This window comes from Corvus cornix, chromosome 6 (assembly GCF_000738735.6).
Source record: "Corvus cornix cornix isolate S_Up_H32 chromosome 6, ASM73873v5, whole genome shotgun sequence".
NCBI classification, from domain to species: Eukaryota; Metazoa; Chordata; class Aves; order Passeriformes; family Corvidae; genus Corvus; species Corvus cornix.
Genome location: NC_046336.1, coordinates 11,607,145 through 11,627,491, shown reverse-complemented (window position 1 = coordinate 11,627,491; position 20,347 = coordinate 11,607,145). Strand labels below are relative to the sequence as shown.

The 20,347-nt window shown below is 47.4% G+C and overlaps 1 protein-coding gene across 1 annotated transcript in view; it reads right to left on the bottom strand.

Annotated features, from left to right (window-relative positions):
- Nucleotides 1-20,347, bottom strand: part of LOC104695341 — a 97,683-nt gene that overhangs the window by 867 nt on the left and 76,469 nt on the right. Inside the window, exon 4 of the transcript XR_752839.4 lies at nucleotides 8,319-8,475. The gene's annotated coding sequence lies outside the window, so the exon portion shown is untranslated. The remainder of the gene's footprint in view (nucleotides 1-8,318; nucleotides 8,476-20,347) is intronic.

Below are 20,347 nucleotides of genomic sequence, written 5' to 3'. Positions count from 1 at the left end.
CCTTTGGTGGAATACATAATTAAATATTAAAGCTACTGTGGGAAACTTTAATGGAAGTGTTTAATTCAAAGGAATCAAGTTAAATACAACAGGGATCTACTTTGCTTTTACATTGGGGACCAGAACACTTAGTCATCAGATCCATTGTATTTTTCTTTTGTCCCCAAAATAGCTATTACTGCTTGTTCACTGTCAAGTGCATTATGCTAAAGATATCATTTTAGGGCAGTCATACTGTCGGAATTGTGTCTTTTTTGTATCTGACGTGTCCTTATAGATAGAATAATTGACAGTAACTGACATGGGCACTTGAGTCTGATGGAATCCCAAGTAGGTTTTACTGAAGCTTTTAGAAGCTGGTATTTGCTAAGGTTCTGAGTATCCAGCCTGGAGCTGAATTCTGCTGTGCTTACACTGGGAAGTAATTTGTATTGAAATAAATCATCAAAGACACATTTATTAATTCACATGAACTAGAGGCACAGTTAGACTCTAAGAACACCGTGACTCTGTAGAGAATAACTGATGTATTACACTCTACACTCTACAGTGTGCCCCCTAATTTATCCAGAGGTAATCCGAGTCTGTGTACATCTCCCACAGAATTGTTTAGGTTGGAAAAGACCTCCAAGATCATCCAGTCCCACCTTTGGCTGAGCACCAGCATGTCAGCTAAACCAGAGCATTGAGTGCCATGTCCAGTCGTTTCTAGAACAGACGGTGACTCCACCACCTCCCTGGGCAGCCTGTTCCAATGCTTAACCACCCTTTCAGTGAAGAAATTCTTCCCAGTGTCCAACCTGAGCCTCCCATGACACAGCTTGAGGCCATGTCCTCTTGTCCTGTCACTTGTTACCTGGGAGAAGAGGCTGAGCCCCAGCTTCTTTCAGAAACAACTCCTTTAAGGTAGTTGTAGAGTGATAAGGTCACTTCTGAGCCTTCTTTTCTCCAGGCTGAGCCCCCCAGCTCCTTCAGCAACTCATTATGGGACTCTCTAGACCCTTCCCCAGCTCCATTATCCTTCTCTGAACACACTCCAGCCCCTCAATGTCTTTCTTGGGGTGAGGGACCCAGAACCAGACACAGCACTTGAGGTGTGGCCTCACCAGTGTGGCCTCACTTTCTCTCTCTTACCAGGGTTTAGGAGACAAATCGTTCCAGTGGTCAGAAGAAAGGAGGGGAAGCCCAGCAGATGGAAGTTTTTCCCTACTTTCATATATTTTTATGAGTACAGTAGTAAACCAGATTCTTTTCTGTCTTTAGTTGTACTTAGTAGCTTGTATTGCATGAGTAAGATTTTCGGTAAATGACTCTTGACCTACGTTTTTCCCAGTCTTTAAAATGTCCGAGATAGTATTTGCCTGAAGACTTGCAAAGGTAAATTCACTTACATTGAAAAGGTGGCTAGTCTTGTAGATTAAAAAAAAAAAAAAAAAAGTAGGGGACTGCAAAATAACGTGATTTTCTTGTACAACATGTTCTTCCAGAGTAAAGGGCTGGGAATCGAATACAGTAAATTTCACCTACAAAGTACAGAAGCTTTTACTTGTTCATCCACAATTTCAGGCATCGAGATGTGAATGTGCTGGCTACTGTCTTCAGTTTTATTGCATTATTTACTTACTGCGAGGGAAACTAAATTCACCAGTTAATTTGGGAAAGAAGAAAAAAAAAGACAAGAAAATACAGTCATCAAGTTATTGCCAGTAAGTTTCAGCATAATCAGGAATAGAATAACTGCAGCCAGCTTAATTTATAGTGCTGGAGAGTGAAAACCATTTCTGAGTTCATATAATAGAACGGATTAAAGCACACCAAATCCCTTCCCCCCGGTCTATAAAAGTCAAGGAGCTTGAAAAATTGCTCTGGATGTCTGTGAACCCAGCTGATGCTGAGGTGCTTTTAGTGTTCAAGGATTTGGCTTGCGCAGCAGGGAAAGGCAGAGCGCTAATGAGAATATCATTTGTTCAGTCGCTTCTGCATTGTGAGCAGCAGCTCTGAAGTGCTTCTCTAAGTTTTGTTGCAGAAAAATGTTAATTGAATTCCAGTCTGTGTAAGACATAGCAAGTATATCTTTAAATTCTTGTATCTTTACAGATATGTGAAAAGATGGAGGTGAAGGGCTATGATCCATGGCACTTAAGTTAGAGGAAATCTTTCTTCACTTTAATTGCTTTGGATTGGAGCTTGCACAGTAAATCTATTCTGGAGCCTTTTTTAGTGAGCAAATTGTTTAATATTGTTCACTTTCAGAGCTTTTGCATTATGTAGATAATACTTTAAGTAATTTCACATCAAACTTAAGCTCTGTCTGATCTTGTTTGGCAGGTCTGTTCAGTGTATTGCACAAGCAGGACACAAAAAAGACACTGTACACTGAACTATCAAGTTCAAATGTGGAACCCTGACTCTTCTGGGATCATCTGTGAGCTGTGAAAGACAGAGCACAAGAATCCAGGCATTAATTTACCCTTGCTTTGTGAATCTGGAGCAGCAGGAACACATACTACACACCCAGTAACATGTCCTGCTGCTGTAAATCTGGGAACCCTTTGAGTCAACAGCAGTGAAAAGCAGAACACAGCTCAGGCCCTGTTGTGCTGAGATCTACAAACCCCAGGACAGGCTGGGGAGGCAGAGAGAATGGCTGAGAACTTGGCACGCTCAGACTTTTACCAGCAGCACAGAGCAGAGGCTTTGCTCTGAGGGGAGCAGCAGGTTGGGCCCTGGGGCACTGATGGGTCTTGAGGACCCTGCTCAGCTCTCTGTGGGCACCATTTAACAAACTCAGCCCCACAGCTGAGCTCCTTGTGCTTTCCTGTCCTTTAGGGAGCCACTGGCGCCTGTTGTCCCTGACAGGAACAGCTTTAGTGCTGTCTCCTCTGTACTGGCCAAGACCAAGCTGCCCACAGGATGAAGAGGAATGGATTGCACTGCCAGAAAAAGGATCTGTGGGTGTAGCAAGGCCAGGTGAACCAGGTGAAAGGATTTTCTTGCAGAGCCTTCAGACAAGGAACTGCTCCAGAGGCGTCCAGCAGCATGGCCCGGAGCACTGACTGCAGGTGGGTTGTCAGTAACAGTCCATGGTGCCAGGTCTCAGGCTGCTGTGTTGTATTCTTGTTTAGTGTGACACTGTTGTGTCCTAAAAAAAGTTGCAAGATAGAGCAGAGGGGGAGATCCCCTTGCCTTATTCCCTGTCACCCATGAGAGGTCAACAGAGGACAGACGTAGCAGGGGAGTCAAAAAGAGAAGTTGGGCAAAACTACTGCCTGCCATCTCTATAGTGTTAATGACTCTTCCTGAAAATTGGCCCATCCCAACTATCTTTACCCAAATTAGAGTCTCTAAATCATGTATATTTGTATTTAGGCACTCTAGCAATTGAATATTATTTTCCTAGCAGGTGGTTTAGCTGTTGTGCCATCTCCTCTAGCAGAGTGTATTTTTAGTGTATTTAGTGCGTTTCTAAAAGCAGACACTTGATTTTGATGCTCTTTCTCTTCCCTAGTTGGATGCTTTGTAAGCAGCCCCACACAGATCAGTTATTTATGCTGTTTAGCATATGGAAAGATGTGGGGATCTCATCCCCTGGGCTTGTTTGAGAGCCCTGTTTTCCAAAGGGGAGGTGAAACTGTGCCTGTAGCACCTGTAGGTGTGAGGGAGCAGGGCAGGACCTGGAGGACATGCTGCATGTGGCTGAGGTCTAAGCAGCTGCCTGCCCCTGTGCTGAGTCTTACCCTTCAGCTTGCTGTCTCCCTGAATCGGAGCAGCTATGAAGGTTTACTGAACCTTTTAGTCCCTCTGCTGACCTCAGTGGGTTTATAAACCTACAAACCTCATCACAGGTGTATAGAGTCACTGAGATAAGTCGGAATTTTTGGTGGTGGTGGTTTTGTTTTTCTTTCGTTGTTTTTGTTTTGTGGTGAGCTCTTCAGCTTACCCAAGACCCAGAAAGAAAAAAAAAAGGTGCAAAAGTTGTTTTGAAGGATGTTATATTTGCAAGATGGATCTTGTCAGATCTGAGTTTCATTTCAAGGTGGCCAGGAGCCTCCCCTTCTGATGGTGGGCACTTTAATATGCCCAGGTGTGAAGTGGATATAAAAACTATGCTTTCAGCCAGTCTAAACTGATTTAAACTTCACAGTTCTTCACAGCAAGAGCTATTTCTCAGGGCTCTTTCTTGGCAGAAGACTAAGCAGTAATTTGGAGGCATTTTAATCTGAAATGAGAATCTCTACATGGGGTTTGAATGCACTTCAAGTGAAGTATGTATTTGCAACTTTTGTTGATCGCTCTTAATTTTCCGAGCATCCCTGTAGAAACAAGGCATGTTTGTGTAGAGGCAAAATGCAGTGATAGCTCAGACTTACTGAGAGCCGTAGGATGATAAAAGCAAAAGTACTAAGGGAGTGGTATATTTGGCATCAGCCCTGGGATGTGGCTGATTAGCCATTCTTTCCTACAAAAAATATAAAGAAACTGATCAATTTGAGCTCCTGTCTCCCCTCCCAATGAACACCCTGAAATTGTATCCTAAGAACAAAGTATATCTGGAGGAAAGATGCATGTTTTGTTGGAAAAAAAAAAAAAAATTTAGAATGCTGTGCCCAGCTTCTGCTAGAAAGCACAATTTTCTAGGATTGCTTTGACATTCATGTGATCATGCCAAAAGCTATTCTGTGGCAGCTGAGCTGCAGGAACTGACCACAGGTACTTAGCTGGCCCCAACTGCAGAGTAAAATATGTTTGCTTAAACCATCTTTGTCACTTCAAATGAAAAGGTTCCCAAAGCAGCAGTTTAAGTAAGTCTGTTTTACTTTGCAGTCAGGGCAGGCTATGAGCAAACACATGAGGGGTGTTACCCCAAGGGTGGTAACTCACAAATTTGGTAAAATCCTCAGCAGGGCTTAGTTTTGCTCTGTAAGAGCTGTGCCTCTCTGCAGCCCCCTTTGATGAAGGATGTTCAGAGCCTTGTGGTGTGGCCGAATGACAGGGCAAACTCTGGGAGTTGCCTGGGTAATAAATATTCTTGCTTCTGAGCCCCCAGTGGAGCTACCTCCTCCCCTGCAATTTCTGTGCTATTATTCAGAGATATTTCCTCTGGACCGATTAGGAAAACTCATCACTGGAGTTTTATTTTAACTGAGTGTACACAAGTCTTCAGAAATTGCCAAGTCCCTTGCTGATTCAGGTGCTGTAGAGGAAAAAGACAAGCAGACCTGAAATGTCTTGGACCAGCCTTCTTTAACAGCCCTGCATTGATTTATTTGCTCAGTGGTGAGCTCTTTGCTAACTCCTGATGCTTGCAGCACTCCTGAATTTGCAGCAGCTTTGCTAGTCAGCTTCTCTTGCCAAAGTTACCTTGAAAATTCCTTACAACAACTCTGTTGTGGCTTGGTTTTAGAGTGGATTCTGCTGTCCTTGTTGCAGAAAAGCTGTTTCAATTGGTATGCAGCACAGAAGAGGAGTGACGTGCATTAAATGGAAGAAGTGAGCAATTAAGTGAACTTTGGTTACAGAACTCAACAGATTTCTGCCTGGGTACATGAGCGAGAGTTTAGCGTATTCCATTTGCATCTAAACAGATGCAATTTCTACTTTGCTTTTAAAATGGTGTGGGCTTAGGGAATCCAAGTCTCATTTTATTTTATTTGTTTTCTGAATTTCACCTTTGATATTGAATGTTGATAGCATGCAAACCACTCCTAGGCCAGAGAGACCCTGACAAATTAGAGAGATGAGCAACCACCAACCGTATGATTTTTAACAAGGGCAAGTGCCAGATTCTGCACCTGGGATGTGTATAGATTGGGGAATGAAAATTGGGTGAGCAGTGCTGTGGAAAGGGACCTGGGCGTCCTGGTGGATGGAAAGTTGAACATGAGTCAGCAGTGCCCTGGCAGCCAGGAGGGCCAACCCTGTCCTGGGGGGCATCAGGCACAGCATCACCAGCCAGGAAAGGGAGGGGATTGTCCCGCTCTGCTCTGCACTGGGGCAGCCTCACCTCGAGTGCTGGGAGCAGTTTTGGGTGCCACAATATAAAAAACCCATTAAACTATTAGAGAGCATCCAAAGGAGGCCATGAGGATGGTGATGGGTCTGGAGGGGGAGCTGTATGAGGAGCAGCTGAGGTGATTTGGTCTGTTCAGCCTGGAGAAGAGGAGACTGAGGGGAGACCTCATTGCAGTTACAACTTCCTCATGAGGGGAAGAGGAGGGGCAGATACTGATCACTCACATTGAGCCCAGGGACAGGGCTCAATGAAATGGCATGAAGCTGAGCCAGGGAGTGTTTAGGTTGGATATCGGGAAAAAGGTTCTTCCCCAGAGGGTGGTTGAGCACTGGAACTCAACCAAGAGCTGAGCCTCAACTCAACTGAAGCTCCCCAGAGCAGTGGTCACAGCACCAAGCCTGACAGAGTTTGAGAAGTGTTTGGACAATGCTCCCAAGGTACAGGGTGTGACTCTTGAGGTGTCCTGTGCAGGACCAGGAGCTGGAGGCGATGACCCTGATGGGTCCCTTCCAACTCAGCGAATTCTGTGATTCTATGAATAGCTGTCCCATGGTCAGTAACTCAGGATAAGCAGCCTGATACTCTGGATGGATACACTGAGGGTCATCCTCAGCAGTGAGGTGTTTCTGTCTTACAAGACTGTGGGGGCTCTGGTGGTGGTGGTGTTTCTGGTGGGTTTTGCTGTTGGTAGACCCCATGGTTGATCCTGCTGTGGGGAGGTGTGAAGGGACGATGAGTGTCCGAAAGACTACCTTGGTACTGGTGTGGTGTTGGAACACACTTCCCCCTCTACTTCTGCAGCTCCCACCCAGCTCTCATGGTGTGGACAGATGTCAGAAGAATGGGATTCATAATACTGGGAGATCTTATCCTTTTGGTGGCTAACTGGATTATTTTGCATAATATGGGGCAAATGCCTGTCTCCACATGGCACCAAGAGGCCCCATGTGCCCAGCTCTGGTGGGGTGTGCAAAGGCTGGATGGAGCAAGGAATGAGCTCTGCCCTCTTTCCCCAGATGTGCCACCTTTCCCTGCAGCTCCAGCCAGCAGCAGAGCTGGCATGGGGATGCTCGTGCCCAGGGCTGTGTGCTCTGCTCCTTCTGCACGGGAACAGATGCCTGCAGCTTCCAGAGCTGTCAGTCATACACCCTTCATAAGCACTAAAATTCAAATCAGCTGATATCAAGGGGACTTACACGCCAGCATTGCTTGTCTGATCAAGAGCTTCACCTTGTGCTCTTGAGGGATGTGTCTTGTAATTTATTTCAGGCTGAGGGATAACTGATTTTTTTTCTCTCCTATCTGCTTTAGTGCAAGCTGGCAGCCAACTCCAGAGCCCTCTGCCCCCCATTGCCTCTCCCCTGCCTGTTCCCTTCGCTGGCAGCCTGCAGATTTCTGCTGGGCTTTGATCAAGTTTTGCAGCTGGGACCTTGCTTTCTTCACTTTCTTTTATTTCATGTGCTGCCAGTTCTGGTTTCCCCAGCTCCATCCTGTGTCCCTGGGCTGCACCTGCTTTGCCCCTGGCTGCCTCTAGTCCCTGAGCTGATGCATCCAAACAGCCTGGGGTCTGCCTGGGGGAAGAGTGGTGGCATTCACTGCCATACCCCAGGACTGGCCTCTGCCTTTATCCAGGCATCTCCCCTGCCTGGGCTGAAGATGAATTTTAGAGAAGAAGCAAAGCATGATGCAGTGGCCACATGCTTCCTTTGGTGCTCTGTGGGCACCATGGGCAAGACAGGTCACTGGGATTTTTTTTTTTCCTGGAATTGAGGATGGGAACTTAAGTCTTTTCATGTCATATATTCAGCTAAAATTCACCTGAGCACAGCACAGAGGAGCACTGGGGTTTGTGATACAATCCTGACTCCTGATATCAGATGAAACAGCTTTCTCCTGCTCTGGTGACACAGTAACCTACCCAATTCCCTCTTGTCACCTCTGCCTCCAGCCTGGTCCATGCATGGACAAATTCCCCCAGGTGAACTGAGCAGGGCTGCTGGGCCACTTTGCAGACTGCCCCTCTCCTGCCCTCCTGCCCAGCTCACCAGGACAGGCCAGGTTTGCTGAGCAGCCAGCGGGGTTTACTTAAACCTACCATGAAGTGAAGTGTGTGGAAAGTCTTCCCCTAGGGCTGGGATAATGCAGGGCAGCCTTGGGAAACTGCCTTTGGCAGATGCCTGATGGGACAGCCAGCAATCAGCAATCCTAGGGGGGAAAAATCAACCCTTTGGTGGCTTTTGTTTGAGTTTTGGAAAAACAGTAAGACTGGGATTGCTGAACAATGTTTCCACTAGGAAATGCCTACATTTAAAGCACAGTCCATGTGGTGATGTGCTGCAGGCAGAATGTTGCTCAGGGAACAGGCGAGCGTTGGGAGCAGAGATCCTCAGGGTGGATGAGAAGCTGAAGTGTTGTCTCCAACTTGACTGTGTGGTACCTTCATCCCTCTCCTCTCTGAGCACCTGCAAGGAAGAGAAAGGAAAAAATGTGTTTCCACACAAGGCTTTCACACCATCTTCCTTGTTCTTGTGTTGGACTCAAGCTGAGGGAGAAGGGAATTTGGAATAAAGGTGTTGTGTTAATTGCCTGCTGGGAGAAAGGCTCTTGCCTAGGATCAGACATGGTGAGGTCTGTAACAGCATTTCACCTTTCTCTAGCACATTCCAGATGAAGACTGCAAGGAGAGGGACCAACACCAACCACATCAAAACAACCCTACTCAGATCGTGCATCACATCTTGGACAGGCAGCTGGAAGCACAAGGTGATTTCTTCCCTGTGGCAGAGTCCCTCAGAGAAGTGTTTCAGGTGTGGAGGATCCAATCATCATCCCAATTATCTCCCATCTTCTGGCCCAGCAGTGATGAGGACAGGCCCTCCCAGCCCTGATGCACAGATGGGGCAGTGGAGTGAAGCTGGGGAGGGCAGCTGGGAGATACTTTGCAGGCACAGCCTGAGCCAGGTCCCCCCTACCAAGCGTCCTGGCTCCGAGCATTTTTTCACTTTGATTTGTCATGAAAAGAACCCAGTTTCAACGCCGAGCCTTGGGCAATCCCTTGCTGGATTAGAATATTACAAGCATAGCTGCAAATCTACCAAGAAGTTTTTCAAGTCCTTGCTTTCCCTCTGGAATCAGCACAGCAAAAGCCACATCTAGGTGAGATGCTTCATCCCTTTTTTGAATTTTTTTCATCTAATACCCTTGTCAAATACTTGCAGGCAGCTGCAGCTCAAATCATCCTGTGCTTTTCTTGTGATTGCTTTGCCTGATATCATGGTGACTATTCATATCAAGTGAGTGCATGATAGATGGTTAGATTTATGCTTTATGTTGTGATCTGGGGGTACAAATGTATTTAAGTGACTTATTCAGCTTAAAAACCAGCACTGTTTGCTGCTCTCTCATCAGCATTACAGGCAGAGAGAGATGAAATAGCAGTGGTAATTGTGGCAATGGAGTGTCACTGACAAATAATATGAGCACAAACCCCATTTTTAGAGACAGATGGAGTACAACTCCTCTGTAATCTCTCTAGAGTTTTTTTTAGAGTTGGACAGGCTGAAAGCCCCCTGGGGAGAAGGGCATCATGGAAGGTGGGAAGGGTTGGGGGCTGTGAGCAAACATCAGGACTTTGATGAGTTTATTGCTCATTTAAAGGAAAAAAAAAAGGGGGAGAGAGAGACAGAGAGAAGAAACCAAAAAGTAAAAGACCTGGCAATCCTAGAAACATGAGCCATTTTCCAGGGAAACTGCTCCTAGAACTATAGCCGAGTCTAGCAGTTGCAGTGGTGATTAATGCAGCCGTCTGCATCACGGGGTTGTAACCACAGCTCAGGGCTGTGCATCAATCACTGCGGTGCATTTATGGCCCTTTATGCCATCCCCCTCCTTTAAGCCTAATTTACTGTGCAGATCAGTTGCCAAAGCCTCTTTGGTCCCACCTTCCTGGGCTTTCCTGCTTTGCTCGCAGAGTTTAGGGGTGGCAGAAGCTGCTTCTCCTCTACAAGGACTTGCTTCCAGGCTGGTGTGTCTGCCAGAGGGGTCTGGGCTGTCTGTCTTATGACTGCTTTTAGCAACTCTGCTGCCTCTTGTCCTGTACCTGGTGCTTCCTCTAGGGCCAAGGGAGCTTTGCTAACTGGGAATGTTGGGGAAGGGTCTCCCTCGCTGCGATGGGTGTGAAGCTGCCCTGCTCCCATGTGATGGGAAGCTCTCTGGGGTGGGTGGGTGCATGTTAGTCATGTCTTGCTCCATGGAAGCGCTAATAACACAACCTATGGGTTTGTGCTGGCCCAAGGCCAAGCCTCACTGCACTGAAGGGTTTGAATTATTTCTTGGTGAGTTTAGGATGTTGTTCTTTAAGCCATGCTTGTCTCCTTGGATGGTGAGCACCATGTGGGAGAAGTTTCTAGGTGAGTTTGATGGGGAGCTTTCCTAAAGGCCCAGTGTGTTTCCAGGCGCTGAGAGGTGGAGGGAATGCGTAGAGCTGGGCTGTGCAGAAGCAACAACACCCCCCATCCAAATAGTGTCATTTGGGGAAATTAAAATAAGGAATGAGAAGGAAAGGTGCCTTTCTGGCACAGAGACTGAGCATGAGGGAGCAAACGTGTTTGCACCATGGTATGTGGTAGCTTTTGACAACTGGATGACATTTTGGCTTGCTTGGTGAGCAGGGGATAGAGAGAGACTAATGAGGAGCTGCAATAATTTGGGATGCAAAGCTTGGGACTCCTGGGAGACACAAGAGGAACATTTGCATAATCTCAACGTCTTTCTTTGTCCCAGATCCCCAAAGTCTCCTTTCTGGGAACTTCACAAACTCTTCCTCTGAATGCTGCTGTAACAACATTCTCCTCTCCCCTCCCCTCTTCATGCTTCCGTAGTGCAGCAGCTTTGGGTTTTTGTGAGGGGCTCTGCTCTTCTGTTTGCTTGCTGCTTGTCCAGGTCTGCTGGAGCGGAGGCAGGATTGTGCCTGTGACACAGCTGGGTGCCTGTTGTTTATCCAGCTCCGTGTGTGTGAGCTGTGTGGAGCCTGAGGCAGCTCTGCCTTGGTGTAACCTGTGGTCTGCTGGGGTGCTCTTGGCTGCTCCTGCTCCTTTCTGGAGCCACTTGTGGTGGTGCTGGAAGGGTTCTGCCTGTGGGATGGATGCCCTGGTCACCATTACACCAGGTCCTGAGCAGCTCAGCTGGAACCACGAGGGCCGACCTTTGTTTGCTGGAGGCTATTGCCATTGCTGGGAGACACCTGGTGCTGTATGATTGTTCCTGGTTTATCCCCGAGCTTATGGCACTTGCTAAAGCCACCCTTAGGTAGGGAGATCTATGCCTGTACCTGTGCAATAGCTGAATTTGATGGCGGGGTTGGCAGCAGGATGTTATAGGGACAGGTGGTAGCAGGTGGAGCACTGGAATGCCTCACATGTCTTGGGCTGATGCCTGCAAGCACAGAGCCTGTGTCCCTGCTCAGGTACTGCCAGAGTCTTCCCATCACAGCTCAGCCCACTCTGCTTTTCTTGTCATAGCTTTTATGGGACTTTTACTGAAGGTTTGGTGCAAGATGTCACTGCCTGAAGAATTGGTGAAGAGTGTTCCCAGTAAAAAACTGGGTTCCTTATTTATAATGCAATGTGAGAGTGTAATGATTGTATTCTGCATGGGAAAATTAAGCAGGGATCTTCGCTGGGGGAGAAGGGGAAGGGGGAGTGAGATGCACAGCAGGTTTAGTGCAGTGTGGAGCACGGGAACACCTTTCTTTTGTGCTGGGGCTGCAAAGTCTTATCCCATGTGTGAGATACTGGCCAAATGTTCAGCCAAGAGGAGCCTGACTTGCATGGACCTCACAATCTCAAAGACTTAAAATGATACTCAGGAGAGCACGTGCTAAGAGAGTGAACAAAGGATCATGGACAGTGACTGAGCCACCAGGACAGACTTTCCCTGGGCACAAGCACATCTGAGGTGCCCAGAGGAGCTGTAAGGACTCTGCTACTAGAGTTGGATGAGAAGAGGCTCATTGCCCTTCTCTCTGAGAGCACCAGGCACTGGTGAGGGCTCTGGCTTACAGGATTTCTGTGGACAGGACACACCTCCATCCCACATGGCCCTTTGTTGAGTTGTCCTGACTCCCCTGTGCTAGGAGGTCTCTCTGGTCCTTGGAAGCAGCTGTGTGGGTCTTTGAATAGTGGAGCATCCTCCTGCATCTGCTCTGTCATTTTGGGGCAGATTCTCTGCTTTGGAGGCCTCTGCAGGTAGGAATGAGTTTGCTTTTTTGCACCACTTGTTTTTATTACTGTCACACAAATGCTGTGATCCTCTGCTAGAGTGTCCTCTCTCCATCCTTCATGGAAAGTGGCACTACATGTAGCCAGATATTATGGTATGGGAAATAACAGAGGAGTTGATTCTTGAAGTGAACAGCATCATTTTTTTATCATTAGAGAAATGATATTAGTGAGTCCTAAACTCTCTCACAGGAGAGCTGCTGTGCCAGGGCAGGCTTTTCCCTAGGTCTGGAGTGTGTATTTCCCTGATTCTTGCCTGGGGATCAGTGGTGACAAGGGGGGACTTCAAGGCACCCAGGACCACGTTACTCTCGGGTGAGAAATGACTGCACCATGTTGCTGCTGACAGGATTTCTCCTCCCTGACTGCTTGGGCAGGGGCACAACACACATTTACTCTGAATGTCACTTTTCTTAATTTAACCAAAAGTGTGTTAAGAATGTGGGGAAAACAGCACAGCTATGCCAACATGCTGCTCCTCAGCACTGCTGTGCGTTTAGGATGAGAAAACTGATTTACAGAGCTGAAGATATATTTTCCCATCTTCTTCTTAATTTTTATTTTATTTTGTTGCATTTTTGCAATTATCCCCTCTGGGGCTGTTATTTTTCTTTAATATCTAAATCATTTTTAAAGGCAAAATCATCACTGTTTTGGAACTATGAGTAGGTTTTATTTTTATTTATTTTTTTAAATACAGCAGTCATAAGCAATTTTAAAGCACTGCTTTACTGTATAAAACGATCTTCCCTTATGGTTTGATGTTGATGCTGCAGTCTGATTTATTGAGGAGGACTGCAGCAAATGACATAAATACTTAGAAGATAATCGTGTTGGTGATGGACCTATGCACAGCACATATTTAAAAGACAGGATGGCTCACATTGTCTGCTGCCAAGATTCCCTGGAGTATAGAGGGTACAGGGGTAACTGCATCAGCCTGGAGGGGTTGTGATCTTCCAGCCTGGCTTTGGGTGCTTGACACAAGGTCAGCCTGGCACCAGTTTTAAAGCAGATGGCAAAAGCATTTGGATCCTGTCTCATGAGACAGACCCCAGTGGGCTGTGTGGGTGGCTGGAAGGGTGGCTCAGGCCCAGATGTGGAGAGTTTAGAGAAAGAGAGGGGAAGGGCAGAGCTCTGGGAGCATGGAGGAGCAGCAATAGAGTGCCAGGGCCTGTGGCAGGAGCCAGGGCTGCAGGACCAATGAAGCATGTACAGAGGGGCCCGGGCTTGGTCCCCCACCTCCTCCTCTATTGCCTTCTGCTGCCTCCCATGCAGTCACCACCGCAACAAATGCTCTGGGGGGCTGAGCTGCTGCATCGTCATTAACATCTGATCTGTGGGGAGAAAAATGTGGCTGGCAGCAGTTATCATCTGTGCTAAAAGTAAACACAGAATTTTAGCCAATAATGTGATTGTTGTACTTTCGTGCAGTGTAAGTTGTTGGGGAAGCCCTGCTGTCAGTGGCTGTGTGCAACCCTCTGCTCTCACTGAGTCCTGCAGCATTGCTGGCTCTCCCCTCCCATAACTGAGATGAACATCCAGGCACTGCACTGAATATCCTCAGAGCTTTGTGTGTCTCAGTCCTGTCTCCTTCAGCTTCTCTGGTGTGATGAATTAAGCAGAGTTAACCTCCTCTGCCCCAACCCTGTGCATCCCTTGAATGGGATATCTGTGCAAGGAAACAGATATGCTGCTGACATAAGCCTGGGCAAGAACTGTTTTATAGCTGAAGGTCATAATTTAAAAAAAACTATGTGTGTATTGAGGGTTTCTCCATTGAAAACAGCGAATTTGCATAGGGCAGTAATGGACACTTTTACTGTCTTTGTAGAGGATTTTTGTAGTAATTTTTCAGACTCCTACACTATGATGAGGGGCAGGACTATTAAAACAGAAGGATGAATTCTTGGCTGTCTCCCTGTGAGGTACTTCAGGTTCAGTACAAACTGTCTAAGTAATGGGATTCCTCACACAGCTGCTTCATTTTCCTGACTCCCAATGAGTTGAGACAGCAAATACCTCACCAACCGTGGAGGTTGTGGCAGTCTCATGCAACATATCTAAGGATGATTAATCCTGAGAGGTAGCTTGGCCATTTATCTAGCTCAGGTTCCACTTGCTGTATTGGGCTGTGCAAAATGTAGACCAGAGGAACTGCAGGCAGGGCAGGATGCTGGTGCTGGTGTCAGCTCATCTCTGCAGACTTGCACTGGTGTGAACTCCAGAGCAGAAGGGTGCTGGCCAAAGAGCAGGGAGTGAGGGTGTTGTCGTGTAAGGGGTGGGCATCCTGCCCAGCGTCCTGCCTGAGTCAGCAGAAGTCCAAGGACTGGGGCAAATGGTGGGGAGCAGCCTTGTACCACCCATGGGGGAGCTCTTCTCCATCCATTCTCTAACAAACAGCACCAAGGTGTGTCAGCACATCACTGCTCAGCTCTTCCAAGTGTCTGATCCAGCTCAAGGGGATTTTTTCACCCCTATCAGACTGAAGTAAAACCTGTAGGTCTCTGTTCTATTTTTTTCTTTTCCTTCTCCTGATTTGGTGCAGCTGTGCTCTCCTTTTTATGTCCTGCCCTGTATGTCCACCTGGAAGCATAATTTGGATAGAGGTGATGGATAGTGCTTTCTAAACAAAGCACCCTGAGCCCAGGAAGATCATGAGCTTTATGCTGAAGCTGCTGCGCTCAGGTTGGGTGAACTGGTCACTGCAGCCCTGGCAGGATCCTTCTTTGCCCAGCATAGTAAAAACAGTTGCAACACAGGAGGTGCTCAGTCCCTTGCTGTGGCTGCTGTGGAGATGGCACATGCCGGAGAATGGCTCACGGAAGGTTGTAGGAGCACCCTGAAACCCAGAGCTGCAGCAGGAGTGAGAGACACTCAGGCATAACTTGTGCTGTCCCCATATGCTCCAGGTTTTTTCCCCTCTGGTTACACCATGCACAAGCAGAGGGGACTGATGCCAGAGCAGATCTGCCTTTCTCCAGGCTCAGGGCAGGTGCTGATCCCTCTGCTCCAGCAGGGTCAGTGCCTGTGGTGCTCCTTTTATGTTAAAGATGAGACAGGGCTCATCACGGGGAGCCTGAGTGCTGCGATCATGGCAGGAGAGGAGCGGCTGAGGCAGGGCTGCGTGCTGGGAAAGAAAATAGCTGCCTCCTGTGCAGCAGCTGCTTTTCTCTTCCCTGTCTGGGTCAGAGGCTGCTCCCCGTTGCCACGTAGTGCCGGGGACGTGCTCTCAGCTCCCTGCACTGTGCTCAGCCCTAAGTGCACAGAGGACTGTGACCTTCTGTGCCCTGCTGGGAGGAGAGCACGCTCCGAGAGGGTCCCAGCTTCTTCTGGCTTTATTCTCTTACGTGCCTTGGAGGGGAGCTGTTGACAGATTAAGACTGAGCTGCTAAAGAAATGACTTCTCCAGGACATGCCCTTTACTTTGCTTTGCTCCACCTGATAAGTCTATCAGGGTAGAATCTACTCAGGCATTCAAACCCCTGTTTTGATCTGTTGGGCCAATTCCTTTGCTGATAATTGCCGTTCCTGTGATAATGAGTACAGAGAGAAAGCAGAACCACTCCTCTGCCTCCTTCTGCAACCAACTGAAAGCAGCAAAATGCCTCCATCTGATTGCTAGATATTAGTTTATTCTGGGTACTTGTGGTACTTGTGGTGGGCTTGTAATCTTCTGAACAGCCCCCCAAATACTTGTGTGCTCTTGGAGACTGGGAAAGCTTAAAGGGGAATAAGAGCCAGGTAAAACAAGGCCTGAAACAGAGCTACTCTCAGAGGTGAGAGAATTGTGGAGAGGAGGCTCTGCCACTGGCTGTGTGCTGGAGTATGAAGAAGGACAAAGCTACTTTCTCCTCAGCCTGACACTGTTGCTCCATCACTGGCTTAGCTGGGAGATCCCACAGAAATAATTTAGGTGTTGACAGGAACTAATTGTGCTCTTTTTCTCACCAATCCACCTGATCCCCCCCATTGATGTTTCTGCAGCCTTTCCCCTTCCCTCTTAAAATTAAGGCTGTTGTTTTTCCTGTTGGGGAGCTGCCACTAAAGGAAGCAATGTTGGAGGCATATAAACTTTTCTCCATCACTTTCTGACTTAAATATACCGACAGTCTTTATGAATGAAAAAGAAAATTCAAAGAAACTTTGAATGCTATTACAGCTGGTTGGGAGTTTTCTAACCAAATGCATTTTGGCAGAATGTGCTGGCTTGAAACTGAAATTCCCCAAGTGCTTATTTTAACAAAACTTGCAACAGCGAGGTGCCCTCAGGTCCATGACAAAATTTCTGGGTAGAAGTTGGGGAAAAGGAGTAGGAGCAGCTAATTCCTTGGTGCTGGGGTGTTTGCCTCTGATGGGGGATGTCCTGGCCAGACCAAACGTTGTGACACTGGGTGCCTTGAGGAACTGGCTTGATGGTGGGAAGGGAGTGTCCCCTTCAGCTGCCACTGAGCCTCAGTGCTGCCTCATGACTCGTCTCTTCCCTACAGTGTCTGCAGTATTGTACTGTGATGTAATGCTGCACCGGGATACACAAGTTCCTGGAGTCCCCATGGATCTTGTGGGGGCAGCAATGTGTGGGTCACGTGAAGCTGTTTCACAACATACCAGATCTATGAGACAAAGATTTGTTTTATTTATTTTTTTTTTTAAGGCCAAACTAGTTTCTCTCCTGAAAAAAGGATGAAAAGGAGGCAGGGGGCAGCTACAGAGAGAATGCACTGGAAAAGCTGTTCTTTCATTTGGGGTTAAGAGCAGATTTCTGTGCATTTCAGGCTATAAGCCCTGTTAAGTGCAGCTCTAGGCAGTCTGGAGCTCTGTGACAAGCACTAATTTTGAGAGATTGTTCCTTGCTGATGGACAATTACTCACCAATCACAGCAGGAATCTGAGCATGGCTAATGTAAATGGCCTGGCATTTTGCTATTCGGGAAGCAATACTTTTTGATTTGTTAATGTTATAGAGCTTTTACCCTGTACAATAAAAGTTCAAATGTTCTCCACAGGTTTCATTATTTCTCAGATTTACTCAGTAAAGGCAGGAATGAAATACATGGGCACCAGTGTTGTTTACAATTACAGAAAATTGCCATTTTACTGCAGGTAACCACACCTATGCATGCCACCTGTAGCACTTGGAAGAAGGTAGGCTCTTGTGTGGGGTTCTTCCTGATGGGTCTTGAGTTGTTAAATCCTTGTGCTACTGAGTCCCACAAACCAACAGGACCTGCTGATGGCTCACAGCCCAAGGGACCTGCATCTCAAACAGGAAGCTCTTTGTGAACATGGTGTCCTTCGGGCTGTGCATGTGTCATCATCGGATGGAAGTTGTAGGGTAGGTGGTAGAAAGAGAAATTAATATGTATGAGACACATTTTCTTTCCTGCTAATGTACTGTAGGAATGAGAGGTTCCAGACAAAGGTCGGACTGAGCTGTGTCTGTCTGTCAGAGCTGAGAGCAGTTTTGACATTCAGATGTTGGTCTGAGTGTGGTTGGTACCGCTTCTCTCTCAGCAGCACTGCCCAAAGGTCAGTGCCATCTGCCACAAGTGCAAGACCTCACACAACTTATGATGCCATGGCTCAGTGCTGTGAATTCCACTAAAAAGATCTCATTGGTATTTGGGAGGCATTTGACTTGGAAATCTGCCTGGAAATTGGCCCCTCTTCTCTCCCTCTCTCAGGGATTTGGTGTTTGGATCAAATATCTGAAAGTTTGGTTCGAGTGCTCCAGGGCCTGCTCAAGGAAATGATGACACTCACAGGTGTCCCACTGCAGAACTGTGTCTCAGACACCTGTGGTGACAAGTGCAGGAGAAGTGTTGAAGGTGCCTGGGAGTGGTTGCTGTCGCACTATGCAATAACGGTGCCTTGTTCCTGATATTGCTGCATCCCAGTAATGGATGAACTGGGATCCAGCATCACCACGCATGATTAAGTGGGCTAGGCAATAAATCCTCGGCTAGTATGAAGCATCTGACTTCAAGGGAATTTCACTTCCTTGTGTCAAAGAATCCACCCATGAGCATCCAAATTCATCTGAGAGCAGCTTGTTAGTAGCACCTAGATACTCCAGTAATTGGTGAGCTATAAATACCAAAGGCAGACATAATATTAAACAGGCTGTGTCATCAATTAGCTAATGACAGAAGCATAAAAACATTGGATAAAAATAACCTGTAATAGCACAATACTTTCTTCTCACCCCCCCTCCTACTCTCCCTCATCCAGAAATGAGCAGCTCTGGGACACCTCATTTTTTACTATTAATAATTTAGTAGCTGTAACATTCTGCAAGGAGCAGCCTCTGATCTGCAAAACATCGAGTTTTTCAGATCACTTTATGCTTCCAATCATTTGCAAGAAGTAAAACTGGTAAAAACAATGGGATTTGATGCACAGGATTGTTTCAGGTCATGTGGTGGCACAGATTCTGAGTGGAATTTGTTTAGTTCAGTGGCATTTTTGTGATGGCAACAGCTGCCCATTGTGTCTCAGTGTGACACAACGAAGAGCACAGACAGATACAAGGCATGGAGGGGGATCCCAAAAACTAACTTCTGGGCTTGGATTTGCAGCTATGAATCAGTCCCCACAAATGCCTCTCAGATCAATAAAACCTGGACTAACCCTGATGGAGTCAATGTCGTGTCAGAGTCTGCCTTGTGCTTTCATTGCACAGCCGAGCCTTGATCCTGCCTGGTGCTGTGAGTGGGTAAGTGCTGTCGTGGATGGGGAATTCTGGCTCCCTGCAGAGCTCTGACAGTAGCTCCCATGTTTCTCCTTGTTCTCCCCTGGGCAGAGGACAAGGCTATGTTCCCCACACCAGCCTTGAGCAGCCTTTGGCAGTTTCTTGGCCCACAGAAATGTAGAGGGATTCAGAGGACTGACCTGCCCATCCCTAAGGAGCAAAGCCCCTTTCCCTCTGGATGTGTCTGTTGTAGCTGAGCACAAGCTTTGGGAGGCAGGGATATCTGCAGCCACAACTGCATGGCTTTGGTGAGGGCAGAGAGCAGATTTCCTTCACCACTTTTTTCAAAACTGCTGGGCTTAAAATGTTGTGGAGGATGATGCAAGCAAGGTGGGGTGCAGACTGGCCCACAGTGTGAGCATGTAGACTTTGTCCTTGAAGTTTATCAGCCCAAGAGAACCCTTAGCAAATTTCCAGGAAATAAAACAGAAACACAGAGTGCTCTCCTGAGTCCCTGTCCCAGCCATTAACACCCTTACCAAGCTTTTTCCTTTTGGCAAGGAGATGTTCTGGATGTGTGAGGCTGTTCTGAGAGCGGGAGTCTGGGAACCTTTTCTTCCTTCTAAGTTTGTCTCTGTGATTTAATAATTGCTCAAGATCCTTTATATAAAGCAGCAAGACAAGTGATTCATGACCTTGTGTGGAATTTTAGGTGGGTGCAGGGCTGACTGGAAGGCGGTGGGGTCACTCCCTGTCTCTGGAAGCCCCAGTGCTGCTGCATGTCTGGGTCGTGGCCGAGCTTGTCCTTGGGCTTCAAATGGAGCCCTGGGCTCACCCTGGTCCCAGGCAGGGAACGCAGGCGGCTTTCAGGGCCTGATTTTGATGATGTTTTAACTGGGATGGTGTGTAGCGCAAACAAAAGTGGTTCCTGCTCCTCTCTGCTCTGTCCCAGCTATTTTTGTTCTGTTTGCTTGATAGTGCTTGCAGCGACAGTTTAAGATTTGGGCTGTGTGGTATAAGCCCTGAAGCAGACTTTGTGAGACACTGGGGATGAGGATTCACAGAGGAAAACTTTCCACTAATCTTTCCAGTTCCTTTTGTAGTCCGAGAGCAGCCATCTCCCCTGCAGGGTGATTCAGAGAGGCTAAATAAATCTCTTTCTCTGAATCAGCCTCTGGGGCAGCTCACTTTGCAGTTCTCATCTCCACAAGAGCCCCAAGCACTGCAGCTGGGCCAGGGCCCAGAGTCCTCAGTGTTCCTGTGAGGAACAGGGGCTTTGGGGTGCTCCAGCTCCACGGAGCTGGGCCAGTGCCACTGTTAGTGCCACATGCTGGTGATTTGGAGAATCTGGGATTCCCCAGAAGA